At 48.4% G+C, this 11355-nt stretch overlaps 1 protein-coding gene across 1 annotated transcript in view; it reads right to left on the bottom strand.

The window, feature by feature from the left end:
- Positions 1–11355, bottom strand: part of PLXNA2 (plexin A2) — a 222361-nt gene that overhangs the window by 205287 nt on the left and 5719 nt on the right. The window lies entirely within an intron of this gene.

Here is an 11355-nt window from a genome sequence, read left to right as displayed (position 1 = left end):
TTTATTATCTAAAGGTCGCCACCCGGGCAGAGCTGAGAGAGCCGCATGGTATAAACTAAACTACAAGAGCAATCAATTTCAAGCAGCTGCCCTCCCTGCCACCCCATCCCCTGCTCCCCCTTCCTTAGGTTCTGCCCTCTTCAACCCCCTTTGGGGGAGGGTCAGGAAGGAGCCCTGCTTTGCCATGGCCACCTCCCCACTGGGTCAGAAAGAATTTCTCCAAATTAGCAGAGTTCTGATGCTATGAGAAGCAGGCCGTGGGAGCACTCCTGCCTTCTGTGCTAAGGGAGTCCAAGGAAGGTCATCCCACCTCTTCCCTGATTCTAACAGGACCCTATTTAAACCACCTTATCAGTTGAGTTGCTGTTCTGGTAGACATTACGGGATTAAAGGACAGAAAAAGGAATTCTCAGGCTCCTTCCAAAGGCAGGAAAAGGAAATAAAAGTAGGCATATGGCTTTGCTAAGCCAAGTCAAGATTCACGTTAGGAGACCTCATACTCTAATGACCACAAGTAGCAAATTACTAGCAACTCTCATTTATTTTCTGGAAGAAAACAATGAAGAGTAGCTACTATTATTGTCATTTATTAACCACCTGCTACATGGCACGCTATGCTACATGCCCTGTATATGCTATCCATAGTTGTGTGATTACCTTGCAAGATGGGCATGACTATCCCCATTTCACAGATGAAGAAATGGAATCTCAGGAAGCCTAACTTGACGAGTATCAGCTAGGAAGCCAAGATTGCTGAGGCCCATGCTTCCCCTACTACTCTACACTGCCTGGATTCTTAAGGCTTATTTTTCAGCCAAACCTTCTTATCACTGGTCTGGGAGAACTCACCAGAATGTTTAGTAAGATTTGGCAAGTACTTTATGTTAAAGGTCAAAACTTGAGGCTCTACAGTTCCATTTATGTCTACGCCGAGCTGATCCTTTATTTTGGTAACCAGGCAGTGCTGGGGTAGGGCACACAGGAGTCATGGTTATCAAGCACCAGGTGGAATCCAGGGGTAGCAAGAGGCTTGCTAGCTTGGCAGCCACCTTTCAGAGCAATTCCAAATGATATTTTCAAACAGCCTGGAAATGTCTCTCATGTAATCTTCACCATACAAGGGAGAGCCAGGGACTCTTTGAGGTTGAGATGGGGCAGGAGAGCAAGTTTAAAAAGTACTCAACTAAAAGACTAAATAAATCACAGTTACTCCATATAATGGCATATTACGCTGCCATTAAACATAACGTTTTCAAAAATAATGACACTGCTCTAATTTACACTACTGGGAGGGAAAAGGAGGAACAATGATGGAGTAAGAAAAAACCAGAACAAAGCACTAGGCATTCATCTCAACTGACCCTAAAATCCCACATACTCTCCTTTGAAGCTGTCCACATCTTTTTCTTCTTGAAGAAAAATGTTAATGGCTCCCAGGAGACCCAGGTGAGAGAACTTCCTGCTTTCTTTTGCAGCCTTTCCTTTCTACTTCCAGTGGCCTCACATGGCTGGCCACTGAAGCTCTCTAGGGACAAGGATGACTCCCAATCCGTGATGCTTCATCTCTATCTCAGGGACAGTGACCATTAGTGCCAGATGATGTGCACTTTTTAGCACTGCTCATTTCCAGAAGCTAGGGTTCCCAAAAGTTCAAAAGGCAGGGCTCTTCACCAGGAATCCCCATGCTGCCTCCCTGAAAATAATGCTTCTAAGACAGTCACATTGTCACCATCCAGGCCTTCCTCTGAGATGGACCCTAGTGAAGCCCATTGGCAGCCAAGATCCAGCCACATATCTGCAATTTGTGCCTTGTGCTGCCTCATTTCTTGCGTCTCAGACCCACTATCTAACTTTGCCACGCACATGGCCAAAGTGTGAAATTCACCTATGGAAACACCTTCTATGGCTCCTTGCTGTTGCCCAGATAGACTCAGCACTGCTAAGCACCCAAGTTCAAGTCCTTCCCCAGCTGGCTCTTCTTTCTCGAACCTCACTGCCCACCTCTCCCAGAGTGACTCCTCTCCCAACAAACTGGTTCGTCTGTTGAGTCCCCAAAACAACCTGCCCTGGAATGCTTGTTTCCACTCCCTTCTTTGCCTATCCATACCCAGCCCATCCTTCAAAGCCTCATAAACCCTCTAGGGCCTCTCCACCTCCAATCTCTTTTCTCTCCTCCAAACTCGATTAAAAACTGCTGGTTTGGGCACACACTGATTGTAGCACACACTACATTGCAGCATTGGCTGTCTTTTTTATGTGACTATTTCCTATCTCCCCATTGAATTAGAAGTCCTTTGAAGGCAAGAACAGTATCTCATGCTTCTTGGTATCCGTGCAGGGCTAGCATGATAACTTTCACTCCATATTGTGCTCAGCCTGAATTGTCGAGAGCAGCGAGAGGCGGGACCCAGGTGCTCATTTGCTTTCTCTCAATGGACACTGTCCCTGCTAGTCGGCCTCAAGAAATGATTTGAACTAATACACTTGGCTCAGGGATCTGTCATGACTGATCTTCAGGAAGTAGTGAAGAAGGAGGTGAATGATTTAGGAAGGATCCTGGCTATTATTTGTCTTGAACCCACTGGGTGAGGCTAGATGGGTGAGGTGGGAAGAAAGATGGAGAAGAATGGGAAAATACCAGCTCTGTCTTTGAAGAATGTATAATCCAGACCTGTGCAGGAAAAGTCTTTGCAAGAGCGCTCCAGAGTCGCTAACCATATAATATCATGGATCACATAAGAAGCATAAAATAATAAAAAATGAAAAATTCACAATATAAAGTGATCAACAGAGTGGGGTGGGGGAAGTCCCTTTGGAAGGTTCCAGAACAGGGTCTTCAACAAGGAGGTCAAGCTCACAGTGCTGGATGGTGCAAAGAAAAGACCTTGGCCTTTGGAGAGGGACCTGGGCTCGAGTCTCATTCTATCACTTCCGAATTCAGTGACCTTGAACATGTTATTTAACCTTTTGGAGTCTCACTTTCCTCAGCTGTAAAATGACACCTCACAGGGCTGTGGTGAGAATCAACGAGATAATGGATGTGAAATTGTTTTGTAAACTCTAGAGCTTTAAGTAAACACCAGTTACTCTTGTTTCTGTTTTTGGAGAAACACTGTACAAGGACATCATCTCCTGGGCTGCCTTGTATGATGGTGACAAACTCTGAGGGCTCTGTTTTAGCTCAAGAGAGCGGTGATCATTGTGCAGTAGAACGTGGTGATCCAGCACCTGCCTGCCGAGACCCAGTCCTCTCGGAAGAAACAAACAGGGTGCTGGTAGTCCCACCTTCTTCCCATGCTGACCTGAGGTCTTGAGTAGCCATTCCCACCAGTCCTATCAGTGGTCCCATGACTTCCAGGCCACCTCTCCTCTCATGGCCCTCAGCTGATTTAGGACCACTTGTATTGCTCTTGCTGGTTTGTCCAGGCAACTGTGGCAGCACAGAAGGGCGTAGAGGAGGAAAGAGGAAAACCGGTCCTGAGGAGGAGGAGAAGATGCTGAGATACCAGCTCCTTAGGCTGGGGCCCCGCATTCTCTGGGCCCTTCCCATATAGGTCCACCTTGGTACACAGGCTGAAGTTCCTCTTCCTTCCTTGTCTTTCCCTGCCTCTCTTTCTCTCTAGTGCTTTTCTGAACCAACAGCCAGTCTTCCAATAAAAAAGCTCTAACTCCTTTTCAGGAGGAAGCTTCTTAAGCAGGCTATGTCCCCACCCTGTATCTTCCCACCTGCAGTTTCTATTATTTTTCTCTCTTTGTCTGAGACTACCAGCTCTTGCAGTAGAGATCCTTAGCTGTCAGACAGCCTTTCCTAAATAACAGGCATTCTCACACTCATATACACTAAGCAAGGGGAGTGCCATGGAGCTGGATTAAAGGGGCATGCGGAAACTGAGGGGTGACTGGAACTCTGGGAAGAGGTCTGACCACTTAAAGGTCTTTTCTGTGCCAAGAGGTACAGACACTTGGCCTGAAGGACACTTAAGCACCTTGAGTGGCATCAGCCCCTTGGTGAAGGAGCACAGGAAGTAGACATTTGAGACCCTCGAGGCGCTATCAGCCCGGCCCCGGACCCCTCTCGGATCCCTCAGCCCGCTGTGAAGGAGAGCGAAGGGTGCAGTTTTCAGAGAGGCTGAGACAGGGAGAGGAATGTGCTGACGGGGAGCAGGGTGGGAATGGCAGGCTGGGGAGGGAGGACCTAGGGCAGGAGATGAAAAGAGCTCCCTGAGTGAGAATCTGGCCCTGGATGATGAATGGGGTGTGAGAGAGAAGCCGGGAAAAGGGTAAACAGCCAGGAGGGACCCAGGAGGGAAGCGGGAGGGAGGGGTGAGGAGAAAGAATGTGGAGGTCAAGGAGCAAAGAAAATGCTCCTGGAGTGATTGACTCAAGATCCAACATGTTCCACACTGGATGAAGGCACATGTGCACGCAGATGTGCCTGGTCACCCGCCCTCCCCTCCACACCCCTGCGAAGGTGTGAGCACGTCTGTCTGCTCTCCTCCCAGATGCATTCCATGCCCTCTGGAAAACCTTTCTTCTGATATTTGGTTCTGAGTCTGCAAGGGACCCCACTGTAATATGAACATGTATTTGTGCAGTGATTTTACAATTTCCTAAAAATTTCACATGCATCATCCCACTAATGTACCCCTTACTCAAGCCGGTGAGGTTGAGAGCAGCATCCGCATCACCAGTTTACAGGTGAGAGGACTTAGGTGTATTTGAGGTTGAATATTTTGGCAAAGGCACCAGATGTGAAAAATGGGACTTGGACTTGGGGGGTCTTGGAGTTAAACATGTCACTTGGCTTCTCTGCTGCCTGGCGTTGCAGATGTCACCAACTGATATATCTTGGAAGAGATCACTTACTCAAGAGGACACTCTGCCTGCACATAAGCAATACTCTGCCCATAGTTGAGGATATCCTGTTACTACTCTTTGCGAATGGAGGTGGGGTCTAAGGAGCTGTGACTCAGAGTTGAATTCTTGGGGACCCCCTGTGAATGATTAGAGGAAAAGGTCGGGCTGGGAGCTGCTGGCCATCCACTGAATGCCATTTGCCTCTTGCCCAGTTCTGGCGGGAGGGAAGGAAGGCTGGGGAGGGGCTGAGGCCTGGACATGGCCAGGGGCTTGCACAGGTGGTGGCAGATGGAAAGGATCCAAAAGCACAAATCTGTAAGGAGAGACCACTGTGCCAGTCTCCCTCTCCCCAGCCGGCCCTTTATTGTGGGAAAGAATGCTAACTGCCAGCAACCCCTCTGAAGACCAACCACCTCTACAGTCCCTACAGCCAGCCCAAGAAAGCAGGAGCCTCTTATCTGCCTTAGACTCCTCTCCTTACCCATCTCCTCCCAGCTCTCAGCCCTGGCCTTGCTGCTCTTCAATTCCCAACAGTGGCAGATCACTGATTAATTCAGGGCTGTTTAATAACCCTTCTATTTCGATGAAACAAGCTGTCTTGTTTTCTTTATTTTTAACACTGACTTTCGTTTCTTTGCTAAGCATCTTACTGTCATTTAAATTTCTCTGTCTCCAACCAAGCTGATAATAGACTGGAGTGAGCAGCTGCTTCCATCCTGTTTATGACAATGATTAGAAGTTAGAGCTGTGCAAGCAGAGAATTGACCAAATCTCGGTTCAGAGGGGTCTGCTCCTGCTTGTAGAGGGAGTGTTAATTTTAACACGATTAGGAGAATTCTGGCTCCAGAGGAGACCAGGGCTAATCCCAACCTAGCCTTCCTGGCACCCTGCTCAGAGGAGACTGCCATAGTCCTGAAGGTGTGAGAACCAACTTTACTTACTTTGTAATTCGACTGTATGGACCTGACACTCCACTTCATAACAGAGCCTTTTCCTCCACCGAATTTGGATTTACTGAGCAGCAAACAGGGAAACTCAAGCTTAGACAATTTAGGATGGGTGGGGCCCTCAGCTATCAGCTATGATATCTCTGCTCTATGCAGGAATCTCTTCTTGAGACCTGGCCATCTTCTAGCCTCTGCTTGGATTCCCTAAATGTTGTAAAGCCCATTCCCTCCCTAGATAGCCTTTTCCAGGCTGGGATAGCTCTGACTAATCTTGCTCTTTCTGTCTTTTTGCAATACTTATTTGTGACTTGTAGGACAATGATTTGAGTGCATATCCTCTCTTCCAGGTTGAAACCTCCTCAAGAACCTGGACAGTGACTTATCTCCCTGCTACCATACTTAGTATATGGATATTCTATAAACACTTGTTCAGTCAAATGAAATTATGCTGCACCAACTTTAAAATTTATTGCAAGGAATGTACCTTTCTTCTCCCAGGTGAAGCTTCCTGTTTTTCTCTATGCAGACAAATGTTGCCTCTTCCCATCCCCAGGCCAGACATGGCTGCTTCCCCAGGGCCCTGCTTTTTCTTCCAGGCCCCCAGGGACTGCACAGTTGGTGGAAAACTTGGCCAAGGAAGCTGGGGGCATGCAGTGGACGTCAACTGGGTGGCCTAGACAAGGTTCTCTGGATCCCAGCACCCCTCATTCCCTTCAGGTCAGCCACAGCTGCCCGAGAATGCTCCCAGGTGCATGATGTGCAAATCCAGTCTGGGCCGACCCTCCCTGCTTCTCATTCCCTCACAGCCTTGTGAGACCGGAGCTCTCTGCGCCTCCCAGCCAGCACAGTCTGCAGGCAGCTGCTTGGGTCATTGTCTCAGCCTCTTCAAGTTGTGAATGCTGCGTCTATAGAGACTGAAACACAAACAGTGCCCACAGTGCCTCTCGGGGAGGGAGGGGCAGCTTGGCCTTGCCAGAGCCATTGACTGTGCAAATATCAAGGCTTACTGTGGATGGAGGAAAGCTGGTTGGAGCTATTCAAAAGGGGGAGTTTTTTGACACCACACTGCCCAGCACCATGGAAGGGCTGTGGTGTGTGCTGAGGGCCGGCAGATGGGTAGAGAAGAGGAGAGGTCAGTTCTCACAGGGAATACTGCGTCATCGTGAGATGCCTGTCTGCTCAAAACCAAGGAAGAGAGAGATGGGGGAGGTCACTGGGCACAGTGCAGGGACAAGAGACTGGAGAGAAAAGGTAGCTAAGTGGGCAGATCAAGAGAGTGTGGTGGGTGAGGCTGGGGCAAACAAACCTCCTAGCAATTGGAGGGCAGTGAATGGCAGCTTGCTGTGTGACTCAGGGCAATGCACTTACCCAGTTTGGACTTGGGTTTCACATCCACTATGAGGGCCTGGGTAAAAGCTACTATTAAACGCTCAAAAACATTTCCCAAGTATTCTACACCAAACACCTATTTATTCTGCAATTCAAACTCTTTCTTAAAAAATAATATTTAGAAAGGAAATCAAGGCATCTTGCTGCCCCCATTTTCTGCAGCAGGCTCTTGGACAGTGCTGTGGGATGTTTAGGACTCTCCTCTCACAGGCCCCATCCCGCACTCTGCACTTCCAACAGGGACAAGTCTCCTTGTGGTGCTTGGGGAGCTTCTTGGCCTACTAGAAGACAGCTGATGCTTCTCCCCAGACATCCTGCTATGTTTTGACCGATGATCAGTACTACCAAGGACATGATCCTTGAGCCCCAGGGTCCAGTTTGGGCTCCTGGACTCCACTCCTGCTAACGCTCTTTGTGATGTGTCTGCTCCATCCACGTCCCTGCCCCTAGGAGCTCTCTCTGCAGGAGAGATACAAGCCCTGTTGCAGCCAAGCAGCCAGACGCCCATGAGCTCTGCCTTTTCTTCTTCCATGAAGGGTTGACTCCCATAGCAATGCCAACCTACCAATCCTATGACAGTGTCATTCGTGTCCACTCTTAGAGCTCTGAAGGCACTAAAAATCCAAGGGCGGCACAGTCAGAATTCAAATTCCAATCCCACTGGCTAAGCGTTGACCACAAGCCCTGAATGTAGTCTCCTTGCAGGGCCACCGTTGACTTTCTTCTCTATTTCCCATCTCCACCAAGTAGTCAGCTCTTTATACTTTAGCATACAGATTTTCTTTAAATGAAATCTTATTTTTCTCAGAAAATTCCAAACAAACTTGGAGAGAGAGAGGGGGAAAATAACCCTAGTTTTGCTTTTTATACCTGTTCCAAAATTTAGAATAATTTTCCCTGTTTCCAGCACTTGTCATTTTTCCAACTTACCTAACACCCTCTTCCTGGGCCTGACTCCAGAAACAAAGACAAGTGAGGGTGCTTGAGTATTCACTCCATTATACAGCCAGAGAAACCAAGGTGCTGGGTAAGGGGCAGGAGCCAATTCTGCTAGAGCGTAACTAACCTCTTATCTCCTTCCTGGGACCAGGGAACAAATGGAGGGTAAGCACTGGTCAACAGGTGAGAAATCTTTAGGAAGCGGGAAGGGCTACAAGTGTGAAGGCAGGCACTTAGTTCCTGTTTGACTCTCTGACACCGGGCTCTTCCTGACCATCTGCTCTCAACCATCTCAGTGGGGCCTAAACCTCCTGCAGGAGGGCGCTGGGAGCCCCATGCAGTTCAAATCTTCCTCTCTAAGTCTGTGGGCCAAGAAAGTTGAAGAACTTGACCCCCTGGGGGGTCACTCCGAGTGGGGTGGTAGACTCGAATTTTGTTCATTTACAGATAAACCTCAGGGGGTGGGGTGTTTGTCTTACAGAAAACGTGGTAGCCTGGGTTTTAATCTCACAGAGAGTGGTGGGACTTGTTAGAAAGTTTCAGGCAGCGGGAGTGAGGGTGGGGCGTCGGTGTTGTCAGGGCACTGTGCAATCCCCAGCCGGCCCTGCTCCTGGAAAACACCAATGCCCAAAAACACGGAGCAGAGACCTGGAACGAGAGCTTTGCTGACTCACACGGGGCCTCCTGTCTGTGGACAGGGAAGGAGCCTGGGTCTTCCTGTCCGGCTTGGGCTGGGCTCCCGCTAAGAACCCCATTCTCAGTGAAATTCAAAAAATTGGCTCTTCTCCTTCAGGTATTTTTCTTCCTCAGGAGAAAAAAATGGGAAACCGGGGGAGCAGTCAGGGGAGGTGGGAGGTCAGAGGCCAACGTAATATTTACCCAGCCCGGCCGAGGCCTTTCGCTTTTATGAAGCAGGAAACCACTTCAAAGCGGCAACATCCCCTCTCGCCACTTCTGTCTGCCTGCTGGTCCTCCTGCCTCTACACCGCAAGGCAGGGCTTTTCTACTCACCCTTTCCTCTGCTCCTGAACCTTCCACCCTCTCTCCCTTAAAGGGTGGAGCACGCTGCCTGGCCGGCCACTCCCTCTAATCCCTGCTCAAAGGTAAAAAGACCTGCCCATAGTCACAGAGCAATCACAATCCATAGGCTCCCCTGACATTTTGAGCTGTCCCTGGCGTGCTCTTGTTCACTTACTGAGTTTTCTACCACTCAGAGGCACTGGGGTTACAACTCCTCATCCAAAGCCCCATTCCACCACCAGAGCAGAAGCGGAAACGACGGCTAGGAAAGGTTCTAGAGACTGGGATCTAGTGGTTCTTTACATTGTGGAGGGGGCAAGAACTCCTTCTCTTCAGAAATACAAAACAACATGTACCCACATCATTCTTGAAGATATAGAATCTCCAAGGTTTCACAGGCCTCTTGAAGCCTAAGTATGGCCCTAGCTCTGCATTTCCCAGTGCAGGGGTCTGTTCCCTGACAGCATCACTGATGTGGCTCCCCCAGCCTCAGACAAGGTGCAGGGAGAACATGACCTTCCTTTATAGGATTAGAGACTATCTTTGAGTTGAAATCTTCGTCCTTCTAACCTTTCTCCATTAGTATCCCTCTGCCCTCTTTGTGGACAGAAAGCTTAAAAGAGAATGGCTACCTTCTCTTTGAGTTGAAATCTTCATCCTTCTAACCTTTCTCCATTAGTATCCCTCTACCCTCTTAATGGACAGAAAGCTTAAAAGAGAATGGCTCTTTCTCCATATAGCAAGCACATGGCAGAGGCAGCCCGAGGAGTGGACAGACTCCCCTGCCCAGCCAGGGTGTAGGGATAAAATCCAAATCTTCCCTCTCAGGTCCTTCCATTTAATAACTTCATTCAGATAAGAGTAGGTGCATAATAGCAGGATTCTGGACACTTAAATGTGAATGTGGATGAGTAATATTATTTCCTGAGGCACCACACTGGCCTCTACACGCCAGCTCCAGAAGTACCAGAAAGGGATGCAATTTGCATAGAATACAACATGAAAACCCTTGGGAGTGTGCACCCTGGAGTCCTTGCTCTAGGATGTTGACTAATAGAAAACAACTCCAACGCTGTCCATTTAAAATCCTCAGAGAAGAATGAGGGAAAAATCGGGTAAGTAGGGGTAGCTGTGAGAGGCTGGAGCCCGCAAGGGCATTAAATAATCATTCTTCACTGGAAACTGTGACGTTCTCCAGCACCTCTGAGTCTCTCCTGGAAATCTTCATCTCCCGTGACTTAAAGCAAAGGCTTTGAGGAGCTCTCTGCTTTCACTTCCTCTGACCCCCTAGTACACATTGTTAATGCCATTCTGCCTTTTACTACAGGTATTTGGGGGTACTTGGCTTATGCAATTTCTTCCTTCACTCCCTTAATGTACTGTAAATGCCCTGAAGGTAGGATCTATTACTTTTTCATCCTTGTATTAGGAGGGAGGTACCACATTCTTGGCACCACAGAGATGATGGATCCCTATTTATTTAAACTTAAATGAATTCCAATTCCCGCTTTCAGTGTCATCCTACTTGGTTTAGTACAAAGGGCAAGAATCTCTCCTTCTTCTCTCCCTCTATACTGCAGTTGAGAGGGAGGCTGTTTAGATAGAACAAGAGAAAGCCTGGGAGAACAACTCCTCCAAGAGGGCTGGGAGGGCCTAGGGTTCCTCTGTCAGAAGCTTCTGTCTTCTCAAAGCCTCGGAGAGAATGTGTGTGTGTTGGGAGGCACGGAGGAGACAGGCTCATTCACCAGCTCTTCACTCAGAGCCCTGGGATCCCTCCTCCTCTTCCCTCTGAAAGACAACTTGAACTTTCCAAGGGCAACTCCACTGCCTTTTATCTCTCACTCTCAGAGTAATTTTAGCCAAAGAAAAGCAGAATTAAACTTTCATAACACGATACATTTATCTTGTTTTTCTTCTTTCTTTTCTCTATCCTCCCTTCCCCCTGCCCTGACCTCCAGGTACATCTGAGCTAGAGCAAACCAAGATGAACTATCAGGGGATGCCATCAGATCGGAAGAGACGCTGCTAAGCTCTGGCCTCCTGCCCATCCCAAAACTTCAATATTTTTCCATGCCCCTTTTAGGCAGTTATTATCTCCTTAGATGAGAAAAGCCTCTGGACTCCACTGTCTCTCAATATTGTCCTCTGCTGAAATGAAAGGGGGAATTCTAATTCAGAGAAAGACTCCCACAGAGAATATGAA

This window comes from Papio anubis, chromosome 1 (assembly GCF_008728515.1).
Source record: "Papio anubis isolate 15944 chromosome 1, Panubis1.0, whole genome shotgun sequence".
NCBI lineage: Eukaryota > Metazoa > Chordata > Mammalia > Primates > Cercopithecidae > Papio > Papio anubis.
The sequence above is the reverse complement of the archived record's forward strand: the minus strand, read 5'-3'. Positions and strand labels throughout refer to the sequence as shown.